At 39.9% G+C, this 15522-nt stretch overlaps 2 long non-coding RNA genes across 9 annotated transcripts; one reads left to right on the forward strand and one right to left on the reverse strand.

The window, feature by feature from the left end:
• Positions 1–246: 246 nt before the first annotated feature.
• LOC124289343 lies at positions 247–2952 on the reverse strand. Of its 3 annotated transcripts, XR_006901666.1 has the most exons (5): positions 1825–2952; positions 1623–1793; positions 1147–1511; positions 939–1042; positions 247–886 (listed from the first exon to the last, which is right to left on the reverse strand). It is a non-coding gene; the product is annotated as an uncharacterized LOC124289343 (long non-coding RNA). The 3 variants fall into 3 exon arrangements; XR_006901668.1 differs by having other exon boundaries at positions 247–1042; positions 1882–2952; XR_006901667.1 differs by having other exon boundaries at positions 247–1042; positions 1680–1793.
• Positions 1222–2188, forward strand: LOC124289344. Of its 6 annotated transcripts, none has more exons than XR_006901673.1 (5): positions 1222–1324; positions 1355–1495; positions 1664–1777; positions 1809–1865; positions 2148–2188. It is a non-coding gene; the product is annotated as an uncharacterized LOC124289344 (long non-coding RNA). The 6 variants fall into 6 exon arrangements; XR_006901669.1 differs by having other exon boundaries at positions 1809–1949; positions 2091–2152; XR_006901670.1 differs by having other exon boundaries at positions 1809–1892; positions 2091–2152.
• Positions 2953–15522: the final 12570 nt, after the last annotated feature.

Genomic DNA, 15522 nt, shown 5'->3' on the forward strand with positions numbered 1-15522 from the left:
GGGTTATCATTTGCAGTTTAATTACTGTGATGATCACGATACACAATACAATAACAGTATTAATAATAATATTTAAATGTCTGGGAACCCCATTTTGTAGTCCAGGACCCCTGAAAATTAAGAGTACGAGTCCCAGGGACCCTCAAATACAGGACTCGAGGTAAATCCCTGACCTAACCCTTCAGGAGTGTTAAGTTAGTGTGGACTGAGGTGGTTTGATTATGTTAGCAAGACAAACAACATTAGTGTCATTGTTGAAAGTTTTTATTTGAACACAACACTTGCATAACCATTTGTTATCAAACATGTCAATAAAAAGTCCCAACAATACTCAGTATGTTGAGTATAACTCACTCATAAAAGTACATAATGTGAAAAACTAGAAAGATTCAGTTTGAAAATATGAATATCTTGATGATGGGATACATGCTCTATATACAATGAGTCTTTACAGGCAATAGAAATTATGCCCTATGTATACAAATGTTTCATAATTTATTGCTATGTACACTAGTCATCTGGGGCATGGTAACTGTCCCGGGGTATGAACAGTTCACACAGAGGAATCAGGGGTTTATCTGCAAGAGTGACCATTCTTGGTTATCATGGAATACATGTGTTTTGGCACCAACTTCTTGTATAAATGAACAAGTAAGGTAAATGTGTTCTAAAAATATGCTGACAACTCGGGTACCCAAAGCTGAAAGAAGTTTATCAATGCATTGTGTGAATACTTCATAGCTGCTTTGTAGAATGTACTGACTTTAAAAAATCCACATAATCAGGTAAGCAAATTAACAAACAGTGCTTACTAATGTTAAACTAAAATACACATACTTTCAAATTCTGGCAATATTCAGGTAGGTTAAGTACAGACTGCGCTTACCTGAAATGTACATAACCAATTTGAAGGGAGGGTTAATACAGACAGTGTTTACCTGAAATGTACATAACCAATATGAAGGGAGGGTTAATACAGACAGTGTTTACCTGAAATGTACATAACCAATATGAAGATAAGGTAAATACAGACAGTGTTTACCTGAAATGTACATAACCAATATGAAGGTAAGGTAAATACAGACAGTGTTTACCTGAAATGTACATAACCAATATGAAGATAAGGTAAATACAGACAGTGTTTACCTGAAATGTACATAACCAATAATATGAAGGTAGGCTAAAGCTCACCTAGATTAGTACAGGCTTCTCAGTTGCTCAGTAGAATGGAGTATATACAAACTTGAACATGCACATACTGAGATGGGGTTGGTAATCTGGTTGATCATACATCCAGGTAATGAAACATTTAACTGGCAGTTCAGTAACAGTACAATAAGGAGACATGTCTCAGGTAATGAAACATTTACCTAGCAGCTCAGGAACAGTACAATGAGGAGACATGTCTCAGGTAATGAAACATTTACCAAGCACCTTAGTAATGAAAAGATTACCTAGCAGCTTAGTAACAGTACAATGAGGAGACGTGTCTCAGGTAATGAAACATTTACCTAGCAGCTTAATAATGAAACATTTACCAAGCAGCTCAGTTACAGCATACTTTGGAGACATGTCTCAGGTAATGAAACATTTACCTAGCAGCTTAGTAACGAAACATTTACCAAGCAGCTCAGTTACAGCATACTTTGGAGACATGTCTCAGGTAATGAAACATTTACCTAGCAGCTCAGTAACAGTACAATGAGGAGACGTGTCTCAGGTAATGAAACATTTACCTAGCAGCTCAGTAACAGTACAATGAGGAGACATGTCTCAGGTAATGAAACATTTACCTAGCAGCTTCTCAGGTAATGAAACATTTACCAAGCAGCTTAGTAACAGTACAATGAGGAGACGTGTCTCAGGTAATGAAACATTTACCAAGCAGCTCAGTAACAGTACAATGAGGAGACATGTCTCAGGTAATGAAACATTTACCTAGCAGCTTAGTAATGAAACATTTACCAAGCAGCTCAGTAACAGCACAATTTGGAGACATGTCTCAGGTAATGAAACATTTACCTAGCAGCTTAGTAATGAAACATTTACCAAGCAGCTCAGTAACAGCATACTTTGGAGACATGTCTCAGGTAATGAAACATTTACCTAGCAGCTTAGTAATAGTACAATGAGGAGACGTGTTTCAGGTAATACACTATGCATACACTAACACTATGATACAGTTTATGTTGGATACACACACACTACAATACAATGTATGTCCAGACGAATGTTGCAATGAGGAAAGAACAATCTAACAGGTCTCTTTGTTATATGCATATCAGAATTGCAAACACATACTATGTACAAAATTACATCTTCCTGCTTAAATATGATACAATGTACATCCAAACTCAGGAAACAGACAACAAATAGGTTCAATACTCGTAAGCAATAAAAGCACTATGGTAATCTGAAATCTTGTTGTATCATTTATATCTAGATATGACTAAACACAAATAAGGGAGATATGTGATTGAGTGAGTGAGTTTGGTTCAACTAAGCTTTGAACAGTGTTGCAGTTATATCATGGCATCAGGTGAAAACCCAAAGTTATCAAGGTCTGAGACATTTACCACTTTGGTGAATCCAACAGGTATGGTGCTGAAATTACTGGAAACCTTCAGGGCAAACCATATCCACAGCACTGACCTTAGCTTCCTGACACATCTAAGGGAGGCAACTCAGCAAATTGCAGCACCAAATGAAAATAGCCAAAGGAACACTTCCAGTCATTTTACTTTTCAATGATTATAGAGAAGACTTATGGGAAATGCTAGCACTGATCCTACCATGTTACACCAATCAAATACAAAACTAACACAACTGTATGAAAAGACAAAGTTCAGTTCTTATGTTTAATATTGACATTTTTTACGAAAATCTAAAGCCACAATTGTTTTGGCCCTAGACTTGCATTGTTCGGCTTTTTCAATCAATCTGTCAGGGAGTTTTGACTACATTCAAAACAGTTTAGACAAAACAGGATTTGACAATGTGTAGGAATTAAAGAATGTATGTACATTTATTGGACATGATAACACAGTGAAAATATACTGGCAAGATTCCAAGACAATTGGATGATGATCTCAGTCTCTAAACATCAATCTCTTGGATGCTTAAATTCAAAAGGACATGACATTTGACTACACTATTATTACAGAAGGCCATCTTAGCATGAGTGAGAGACACTGATAGATTAGTTTAGTGCTGCATAGGCAGTTTTCAACCATTGCTCAGTGACAAAGAGATAAAAAAATAACTGGATACTTGTGTCATCAAGATCTTGTGTTTTCTGAAAATGTCAAAAATAAAATACTTCTGCATGTAGGAATTTACCAGATCTTTCAATTCAATAGAGACGAAGTATTACTATAATCACGGTTTTCTTGTTTGTTGATAATGCCCACTCAGCAATATTATCTATGGCAGTCTGTAAATAATCAGGTATGAGTAAGAGAATCCAGTGATTGACGTTATGAGCATCAATCCACACGATTGAGATGCGATGACATGCAACCAATCAAAACACTGAGCTTAAGCATCTGGGTGCCGTTGTACAAAGCGATCTTAGCGCTAAGGTGACTATAACTCCCATACTTTAACATAGACTTAAGGTAGCCTTAGCGCTAAGGTTGTTTTGTACAATGGCACCCAGATCCCTATTACAATCATATCTGTTTCAATAATGATGCCATAATCACAATTAGTGGTGCCACATTCCTGTATGTAACCATGGTAACAGAACATGTAAATAAGTAAACACAAAACAACAGATTCAACAGTAACATTGATCCACCCTATGAACAGGAACATGAGATTGCTCATCCAAAATATATTATTTATGGTGAAATTATTTATACATCGAAAGAACTAGTCTTTACATTAAAGGAACTAAGCAAATATTCCATTATCACCATGGTTACAAAACATATCTGATTTATCATCAGTCAGCAATTTGGGTGTACTAAGCCTAAACAGCCCTCAATAGTATACATGTCATCTTAACCTGTGAGGAACGGGTCTGAAAAAACCATACACATATTTGGGGAGGATCATCAAAGAAGAGGAGATTTTAAAATAAAGAGCTTTTGTATTTTGTCTTTTCAGGGAGAGTCATGGAAAAATGTAAAGGACTTGAGGAGGGTCATCCTAAAATGTGAAAAGCATTGGGTAGTGCACTTTTTCTCAGTACATTAGGCCGCCATATAGCTGGAATATTGCTGAGTGCTGCGTAAACTAAACTCACTCACTCACTCAGTACATAAGTGCATCAAAAGCCTCAGGGCCAAAATAAAACAAAATGGTGCTGAAAAACCCAAGACCTGCATCAGGGAAATCTTTCAAACTTTCACACCAAACAAAAGATGCTTCATTCATATTCTGTTTGCAAGCATTCCTTCTGTCTAAATGAAGATTTTAAACCATTATGAACCATACCAAATCTTACAAAGAGAATTCCATGAAGTTCAATTGGCTTTAGATATTACAGACCAATGACCTGACATGCAGCTTGTGTTGATCAACACCAGTCACCAAAACTGCCATAAGAGAGAGAGAGAGAGAGAGAGAGAGAGAGAGAGAGAGAGAGAGAGAGAGAGAATTGGTCAGACCCTTCTTTCCAGTTCAAATCAGGATGATGCTGAAACCACAGAGATGGAGGAAATACAAGAGAGATAACCGGGCTGCCAACAGAGACTTGGAATGATTTAGTCACAACAAACTTCAATAAGACAGAGTGTATACACAGGGTCAATTTGCATAAAACAAATTTCAATGGTCAGAGGTTAATTTCATTGTAACATTTTTGAAGACACAACAAACGTGATCAGAAAAATGACAAGGCATTGATTTCATAACTGATGAATTATTTAAACAAGAGGACACGAACAGATACTAGCCTGTAGTTATGTGAAGAATCAAACACTTGGACCACTATGCTACCAAGCAGCCTATCACTGAATAATGGCGTTCAACACTTTACCAAACTTAACAATTGTGACGTAGAAAATTTCAAATGTTTATACTTTCAGGCATATTCACTTTCTTGTTTTAACCTTCAATGTTTGAAAATTTAACAAAATCACAATGCTGTGACTAAAAATATGCTTTTTTCCAATGCATTTATGTTTAATTAATTTAATAATGTTTCCTGCTGATGGTATATTTACAAAATATATTTTTAAACGAGAAAATTAAATTGGAGGCTAATATATACTGATATAAAGGAATTACAAACTTGATTATAAAACATGAAGGCCAGAGAATAATCTGTCACAAATATGAGTCAAAATATACCGAGAGAACCAAATAAAGGAACACAGGAAAATTCAAGTATTCCTTTAATATTTTCCAGTTTCATTCACAAGCTTTGAACAGGGCTGTGGGAGGAAATCTGAGAATAAATAAAGGAACACTGCCAAAAAGTGGTGTTCCCTTATTTGTTTCCCTCAGTATAGATTCCATTGGGGATTAAAGGCAATACAGTGGTGAAAAGTGTATGAATGGATCACTGAAAATCTGTGATGACACCAGGTGTTAAAGCCTCAACATGTCCTGCCCGGTCAGTAATACAGGTTACAACTGTGACACTCAGCAATGTCAGCCACAAGTGTCTACATGAACAGTGATGTTTAAAGTGTGCAGAACAGGCTAGCAGCCTTATACAAAGCTATAAGAAGAAAATATCTTCTGATAAGTCAAGGCTTTCCTATTATCACTGAAGAGTACCTGAGAAGTATCTTTTCCGTTTTTGTTAAGCTTTCTGAAATACCATAACATGGTATATGAAGGCATAAACAAGGAACTGTTATCTTTGGAACAAAACACATTCCACAAGACAGAAACATTTATTAACTGCCAGTAGAGAATGGGAAACAAAGCATAATGTACAGAAGCAATCGATGAGCGAATGAGTTTAACACCACATTTTCTGTTGTCAGTATCAACAGCATGTAGACCTATTGATGGAGTTACACCCAAAGTGATGCAGGTCTGAGACATTTATCACTTTGGTGAAACCTCTGAGAACATGTCTCATCCTATCAAACCTTGACAAAAAACCTTGGATCTCGGTTTTGAACCAATGACCTCAGCTTAGACAGCTTGACCTACCATGCAGATGTTCACAACGTTAGTCGAATCCATCATCAGGGGCAAAGCCACAAATGTTAACAAACCAAGGAAGAAATGCTTGGATTCAAACCCAGGACCAGTGTAATGTGGCATGGTAACTTCTCCATACTGGATTACAGCAGTCCTGGGCCCTGTTTCACAAAGCGCTATGACTGTCGTAACTCTATGTTAAAGTATGTGACTACAATAGTGGGCGTTAGCACTATGATATAGCTGAGCACTATGAATGAGGCCCTGGGCCCTGTTACATGTTAAAGTAGATGACACAAAGCACTATGATCTTTAGCACTATGACTGTCGTGAACTCCCTATGTTCTTAAAGACTAGGTAGCTACAATAGTCGTAGCACTATGATCGCTTTGAGGAATGAGGCCCTGGGCCCTGTTACACAAAGCGATCTTAGCACCATGACTGTCGTAACTCTATGTTAAAGTATAGGAGCTACAATAGTCGTAGCACTATGATCGCTTTGAGGAATGAGGCCCTGGGCCCTGTTACACAAAGCGATCTTAGCACTATGACTGTCGTAACTCTATGTTAAAGTATAGGAGCTACAATCATCGTAGCACTATGATCGCTTTGTAAAATGGGGACCTGATAACTTGGGCACCTATGCCTTGACACAAAACAAGAGAAATCAAAATGTACAAAATAAGTGATGCTGTACCAATATGGACAAAACTCAGGATCTTCTTTAATATAAAGAAAACCATACTAACAGAGATATTCCACATGGATATCTTACTGATGAATAGCACAATATTTCCACATGTATTGTTATCCCTTCACCATCTTACGTCACTTTATACAACTTCCAAGAGATGGGCTTCAACTACATGTATTTGGGTAAATAAACCCACTCCTTGGCAGGGCGAGCAAACATATAACAGTTCAGCCACAAGACTACCTCAAAACCTGCTACAGGTATAAGGATCGCTCCCTAATAAGATGCAGTAGATACCAACATTGCATGGTATGACCATTATAAAGTAAATGCCATTTATGATTCTTCTAACAGTTTTACACATGTGAGAAGCTATACAATACAATCAATTTGAAATTCCTGATGAGCATATGACAATGTACTGATCATTTGATAATTTACTTCATGCTTATAATGTATGGGGTGTTCTGACACGGAGGTAAGGTATTTTGTCATCATCCTCAATTATAGTCTACACACAAAATGAAACCTGTACTTAAAACATACATTTGAAAATATTGAAATATTCAACTATACATCTCAACCAGCGACTGGTAATTTATCATGGAGTGATTGTCAAGGGAGGTTGGAGGTCAAGAGAAATAACAGTGAAAGAAAGGAGGATGGGGGATGGGGTGGGGTGCCAAAATCTGTCACTACCATATGGTGGTTGTCATGAGAAAATTTTAGATACAACGGGTGGGGGTTCAGTGTGTGTGTTTCGACAAAATAAGATTCAGCTCCAACACCAACTGACCACCCACCCCTACCCTGTAGTGAATGAGCAGCCTCTATCAGAAGGGATCATAGTGGCCATTCAATAATTCTGAGGAGTACACAACTAAATTCACATATCTGGCTTGAGTGAGTGAGTTGAGCTTTACACCGCACTCAGCAATATGCCAGCTATATGGTGGCGGTCTGTAAATAATCGAGTCGGGACCAGACAATCCAGTGATCAACAGCATGAGCATCGATCTGCGCAATTGGGAACCGATGACATGTGTCAACCAAGTCAGCGAGCCTGACCACCCGATCCCGTTAGTCGCCTCTTACAACAAGCATGGGTTACTGAAGATCAATTCTAACCCGGATCTTCACGGGTCCATATCTGGCTTGAAATATCACTGAAACAATCATCAATGACACATATCTTACATCATGAAATGGATTATATGAAATACACCTCTTTTATCAATATTAATTCTTACAAGCTTTAATATTCAGTCATCGTTGCATATTCTGTGTTTCAACTTCAGTGTGAAAATGTTGAGTTATGTGCCTTCAATGTGAAACATCAACCCAGAGAATACATACAATATAAACAATATCATCATCTACATATATATTACAGTAATGATGAGAACAAACATATAACTTATGAGGTAGCTAATATATTCTTTTCTGTAACAAAGCTGTACTAAAAGGTTCAAAATTGTCAACTGCATCACCTCAAGTAATTTGTGGAGTCCCTTCATAATGACACTTTTCAATTACCTGGTTTATAGATTCTTGTTTCTTTACTGTTGGGTCAGTGGTTGAAATAGACTTGAATTAGACATAATTAGTATTTTATTGGGACATCAAAAGTTTTTGTGACACTTAACAAGATAAGGAAAGTAGTGTACTGCATGGTTTGGTATCTTTTCCAGCTAATCAGTCAAAGAGCCGGAATTATTGTTTGGCTTCAGGAACAAGAGACTGAGTGAGTGAGTGATTTTTGGTTTAACGCCACTTTTAGCAATATTCCAGCAATATCATGGCAGGGGAGACCAAAAGTTGAGATCCTTGGGAAGTAAGAAGCAGTGGAACCATACAATGGTAAATACAGTTTATTCTGTTACTGATATATCTTGTGCTTCTCATTACTTGTCTTTACCAACATGTGAACATCTTCAGCCTTAAGTGTTAAATTTTGGAAGATGAGGGCCAGCAGATTTGTAATCAAAGCAATCAATACAAAATATGCCTTAGAGTAACTCTGGTATAAGTCTATCTAGTTGTGGTATCTAGATTACCGTCTCATAGCGGCCACTTTCAGTCCAAAATAAGTACTATTAAGAATGGTCATGTCCTATACAACAAGCCTATTTCTAGATGTTGTAATAAATGTATGGTACAAATTAACTCACATTTTGTCATTTTGGCAGTCACTGGTCAAATATCATAAAATGTACACCAGCAGTGATGTTTCAGAGACTAGAGTCAAATTTATAGATTGTGCCAACACAAAGAATCAATTCCCCCTTACAAACTGAAAATTATATACCAATCCATGCTGCCACTTTTGAGTCAATTCAATCATTATTAAAAAACTTCTGCTAGTAACATGTCATATGTTGTGCTGACACGAGATATTTTAAATGATCTAGCAATCATTTGTGAAAGTTACATCTAAAATAGAGCTCTTCAATCTTCTGACAGACACTTCAAGGGGAATTTGTTCTTGCTAATCTTCAACTCAGGAAATTTGATTCTGATTGCAGAAATTGTCTGATAATTCACATTTCATGATGTAAATTGATACAGCAGTTAATGTATAAAGTGTTGAATATACAAAGATAATGAGTGAAATTTCTCATGTTACTTTTACATCTAGAACGGGGATGAAAATGGCCACTAAGTGATGGAGCATTCTCCTTCCTTCAACAGAAATTCAGGGATTTCCTAAACAGTCTGCATCATAAGATAGACAGATGCTAACCAATCCATTTCATTTGGAGGAAAATACATTGAATAATATAGGATGAAGAACTGTCACACCCACAGCCTCACTGACCGGGACATGAAATGTCCTACCAACATGGCTAATGCAAAACCAACATTGTTTAAAATATTCAACAAGCAAAGGGAGATAACTTGACACAAAGTGGTTCCAACTCCTGGTTCCTCAAAGACACATTCTATGCATAAATATATATAGTGTCATAGAAGTTTGTTGGTAACTACTTGTTTCCATATAAACTAGTCTGCCTTCACCAAATATACACAGGGACAAGCAACTTATCCAAACCAGTTCATGCATAATTATACAATGACCAGACAGGCAACGTTTATCTTCCTCTAATTTGTACATATCCAAACAATGACCTAACTAGGAACATTATTTATGCCCCTTGTATTTGTACATAAATAATCATAGAATGACCTGAAAAAGATGTAATTTTTAGAGTAAAATTGATATTTTATACTTATCCTGACTCATGCTCTTTTGCTTGTCTTCTTCTTCTTGCGAACATAGTGGAACACTTGTATCTCCTTATTTGAAGCTCCCTTCAAAATAAAATCACTAATTGGTACTCACCACGAGTTGCTCCCCTTTGTCTCCCCTGGCGGGAAAAGGTGTCGCCACCCTCTGGCCATGTGCTCCACTCTCTCCTGATTTAGCTTGAGCCCAACACTTGAATTTACAGGGAAATCCAAAGTGTTATGTGGAGGATGGGAGGGAGTTAACCTCATGAGTCAGGATAAGTATAAAATATCAATTTTACTCTAAAAATTACATATTTTTCCTTATCCTGACTCATGCTCTTTTGCTTGTAGCATCCTACGGAACGGAGGTGGGTAACAGAATACTTTGGATTTATAATTAGTGATTTTGTATAGATATACTGTAATATCCCCTACGGGAACTTCATGAAGCCTTAGATTTAGGATGTTTCCTGTATAAAGAAACCATAGGTTATATAAAGCCATTAAAGGGGAATTACATTATGAATATATTGAACAATACATATAAATTATATATATATATATATATAGGTGACTCTGATAGAGGCACTGAAATTGACTATATCCAAGTATATGCTTAAGGTAGAATACTTAAGCTGAACATATATACATAGCCCTAAAACTCCTTAGAGTTATAAGCTAGATGAGTATGTATAAAATACATATTAATCTTGTGAGGCTAATATTTTAACGCCTACGAGGGACTGTCAGTTGCTGAGCCGAGGACCAGTGGTCCCAATGGTGAATGCCAGAGACATCTTCTGTAGTGATGTCTCTTAGGTAGTGATTAGCAAATACCATGTTAGATTTCCAATAGCATCCTTCCATAATCGCAGTTCAAGGAACAGTTACCGTAGGGCGAGGGTAGAGGCCAGTGCCCTGATCTCATGTGGATTTGATGCTGTTGGTGGGTCCAAGCCTGCTGCCTTGTAGGCACGGAGAATGACAGTCCTTATCCAAATAGATATTGTAGGTCCGTGACACTTCTGTTTGATTCAGAGGCTTATAATGGGATGAATAAACGCTTGAGAAATCTTCTCCTTGTTTTGGATCGTCAGAAATAAACTTTGAGCTTCTTACCGACACAGTGATAGGTCTTGTGTATCTTGTGATCCGAGAATAGAGGATAGCTTCGATGTGGAATAATCTGTCTGGTTGACCTGGCAGTTGATTCTTTTGCAATGAAATCCCATCTTAATCCGAGGTGCGCTGTGTTATGATTGTCATCAAACTGTATCCTCTCGTGAATCCAGAGCTGAATTTCAGACATTCTTGCTGCTGTGGCTAGCTTATAGCAGAAACAATGTTTTCTGTGAGAGAAATTCAAAGTTTGTCGATTCCAAGGGTTCATAGACCTCACTCGTGAGGTGTTGTAACACTACATTCAGATCCCAAGCTAAGCGTGGAACTTCCGCTTTGGTCCTCCAATCGGAAAGCTCGTAGTAAGGCCAGTAACTCTGGAGATCTTGTCAATTTGACACCCGCTCTCATGGTGATTACAGAGCTAAGCCGCAAGATATGCTGATATCGCTGAACCTTTTAAATGTTTGTTTTGGCGAGGTAACACAAATAGTCTGCCACTTGAGGTTGTGAAGCCTCTCTTGCTGTAAACCCTTTCTTTGTTGCATAATTTTCAAACTGTGCCACTTGTCGCCGCATTGCCACGAAGTTGAGTAACGTAAGGCAAGCGCGACTGCTTTTGCCGCCTCTGGCAGAATATCCTCTTGTTTAAACACATTTGTATACAGTCCATACGCAGTAGTTGGAACATTGCTGGGTTTCCGCACTTTGTTTGGTGTGAGGATGAATTAACAGGTTTGGCGCCGCTTTGGGTAGCTCCAGTGTTGGTTGACCGATTTCTTGAATTAGTATGGGAAACCACGCTCTGGCCGCCAGTAGGGCGCACCAAAGTGAGTTGTAGGCTCTGTGTTTGTCTGATTTTCTGTAATACTTGAGGTATTATTGCTGGCGGGCGAAACGCTGCACGCATTGAGGCCTTCCCATGATAGACTTAGAGCGTCCGCTGCCCAAGCTTGGGGGTCTGGGACTGGTGACACTGTAATGTCGGTAGCTGATTGTTGAATCGCGGGCTTAATAGGTCTATTAGCTTCCCTAATTGCTTGATTATCTGTGCAAAATTTCCGGTTGATCATCCACTCTGTCGGTGATGGTAGATGAGGCCGAGAGAGAGCGCCTGCTAGTATATTTCTGGCTCCGGAATGTGCACTGCTCTGACATGTAGATTTAGATCTTGTATTAAATCTAACAGTTGAAAGCTTAGGTTCAAAAGGTTCATCGATCTGCTGAGCCTTGCTTGTTTATGTAGAACGCCACTGTCGAATTGTCTGTATGGATCATTAGGGCGCATTTTGTAGAAATGTGCTCCAAATGTAGAATGGCGCTGATTACAGCTTTCATTTCTAGACTGTTTATATGGAGTTTGCATTCTTGCTGATTCCATAACCCTGATATCGTGGTTGGTGAGATGAGCTCCCCAACCTTGGAGTGACGCTGCCTACATACAGATGGGTTTTGTATTCCTGCTCTGCTAAACAAATCCCTTCGCAGACATTCGATTTCTTGGTCCACCATAGTAGATGTGGTCTGAGATGTTTCGCAGACTGAATGGTTGTACATCGCTGAGATGTGCTGCTGATGAGGACCTGTAGGGGACGTGAACTCGTAATCTGCCTGTGACAGTCATGTCTTGGGCTGATGTGAGAAGACCTAGTAGGCTCTGCCATTGTCGCAGTGGTAACGGAGAGAGTAGAGCTGGTGGAATGGTCTGTTGTATCTTGAGCCAACGGTCTTCTGGGTACCATAATACGGTTATGCGATTTGTGATGAATCAATACCTAGGAACTGTAGGTCTTATGATGGTACTAGGTCCGACTTATAAGTTTACTAACCAACCTAGTTGTGTTAGTAGCTTTATGATGTAATTTAACTGTAGTTTGAGACGCAGTGGATCTTGATCTACTTTGTATCCCGGTCAGTCGAGGTAAAACGCACTCGCGTAGCCCTTTGACGATGTAGAAATTTGATAATCGGTTTCGCTATCCTCGTGAATAGCCAGGGGGCTGATGATATTCAATGGGAGTACTTTCCACTGGTAATGTAGCCCTTCTAGAGTAAATCGGAGGTATTTCCTGAATCGGGATGAATGGGATGTGCAAGTAGGCATCCTGTAGATCTATGCTGCCCATGTAGTCCATAGGATCTAATCATCTATTAATCTTCTAATGTGGCATGCTAAACTTGGTGGTTTGGCGTAGATAGTTCTTGCTGAAAAAGCTCATGTTGTAGATGATCTTTTTCTCCGGTAGTTTTTCTTGAACTAGCTGGGGAGTAAATCTGGTTTGGGGGTTTGATTGTCAGCGGAGGCTTGTCCTGTAGAGGGATACTAAATCTTTGGTAGTTGAATAATGTTGGAGACGATTGTCAGCGGATCTTGCAGTATTCCCCAGTTTTCCCAGTGTAGTTGGAGGCGCCCACCCACTTGAGTTGGTTGTACTGGAACGGCTGGGGTGGAAGACTCCAGTCGCTCCAACCTGTGTTTCAGCAAAAGAATCTTTACCTCTAGAGCTGGCTATCTTCCTGTCTCTTGCTCTTTGTAGGCCCGTGAACTTAGATCTGCCTGAGTATCTTTGTGAAGTCTGACGAATGACGCTGGCTAGTGTGTCCATCGATCTAATCATAAGGACTTCCCCTGGAATCCTTAGAGACTTCCTTTGGCGACCTTTGTCGATTTCTCCGCCAAAGATGGATGTTGTCGACCACGGGCTGTATAAAGTGGGCTGTAAAGTTCTCCCCAATTACAGGAGGCGAGGAGGCCTTGACGACGAGCTAAGGTCAGTGCTGCTGAAACAGATGTAAGATGATCCGCTAAAAACTGCTGATCTTTCTTTGCATAAGTAAGGCAGAATAAATCATTCTATCATCTTCCGCCGTGGAATCCCGAATCTAGTAATAAGAGTCTCATTGATCGCCCTAGATCTATTTAACCCAAAGAACATACGCCTCGGCCATGGTTTCTATATGAGCCAACTTGGCGCATCATCCATCTTGTAAATCTTGTTCTTTACATCGCTGATGATCTTATAGTTCTCATCGATGTCCTGGGCCTTGTAGAAGGAGTCCATGTTATGGGAGAACTTCTTGGCTTGAAAGTTGGGTAGATGTGGTATCTGAACTTTCGTGAGCTTCTGGAAAGCTGCATCTAGATTCTGTGGCACTGCCGCAATCGGGTCGATCGGGGTAGAGTGATTGCATCTGGATCATCTTCCTTCATCAAATACGCCTGAGCTGTATTGCCACTTTTAGATGGTGATGTGAGATCTAGGTTATTGACCATCCAATACCGTGATTCTGCATCAGAAAATATGATTCCTCCATCATCCTCAAAACCATCATCATTAATAAATTGTAGATGCTCTTCGACCGCGCAGCTGTCTGTGAATATCTGATGAGGTTTGTGGCGCATCTAGTTGACTTGTGCGCCATTCTATGTGGAGATCTGATGGGTGATCGAATCTGGTGATGAACGGAGTGGAGATCGCCTATGGGATGATCTTCTCGAGACTTGTGAGGTGAATGTTGATAGCTTCGCTGCTCTTCGCAGTCCCTCGATGTTCTTCTAGACGATGAAGATCTGAATCATATGTCCTTCGCTAATGCCTTCGCTGCTTCATTTGCGCCCGTCCGGGGATCGATGATATGACCTTCGCTAAGGCTTCCGTGATGTCTGATGGTCTGAGTCCATATCTAGAGATGAAATCAAGATGGTGATGATCTCCCCCGCCGCTAAGGCCTTCGCTGGCTGTACATCTAGGTCCTTCGCCAAGGTGGTGCGGACTTCCTTCGCCAAGGTGACATCGCCTTGGCTGCTACGCTGACGGGGTGCCTCTGGGGTGCTGTTCACGCTGGAGCCTTCGCTTGTTCGGACGGCTTGGCGCAGTTTGTAGTGGTCCTCCATGATGTTCATAATCTGCCGCATCATGTCTTCTGGGATGATCAGACGGTCGCCGGGCGCTTTTCTGCGATGGGGTTCACATCAATGACGCCTGACGCCGGTGTAGAGGCATCAGGCTGCATGGAGATCTCTGCAGAAGTCACAGTCGCTGACACCGGGTCGCTTCTTCTGCCGTAAGTCGGGATGATTATCGGCTGATCATCGAGAGGCCCAACTCTGCTGCTGGAACGATCTCGCTGAGAAAGTTCTTGCTGTCTTCGTGATTTCCCTTTGAAGTCTGCGCTGCCCTGGGTGTCCTCAATCTGCGCTTTGAGACGACGATGAGGCCCTCTTAGACTTAGTCTGCAATGACGGGATGTCTGGGGAGGCCGGTCGCTTTTTCGAGGTAACGGATCATGCGCCCCACGCCTCCTCTGCCGCAGGGGTCTCTAGCAGAACACCAGACGGAGAGGGTCGATCGCTAGCAGCTGACTGGAAGGAA

This window comes from Haliotis rubra, unplaced genomic scaffold, assembly GCF_003918875.1.
Source record: "Haliotis rubra isolate DU_JTF1 unplaced genomic scaffold, ASM391887v1 Scf44, whole genome shotgun sequence".
Taxonomy (NCBI): domain Eukaryota; kingdom Metazoa; phylum Mollusca; class Gastropoda; order Lepetellida; family Haliotidae; genus Haliotis; species Haliotis rubra.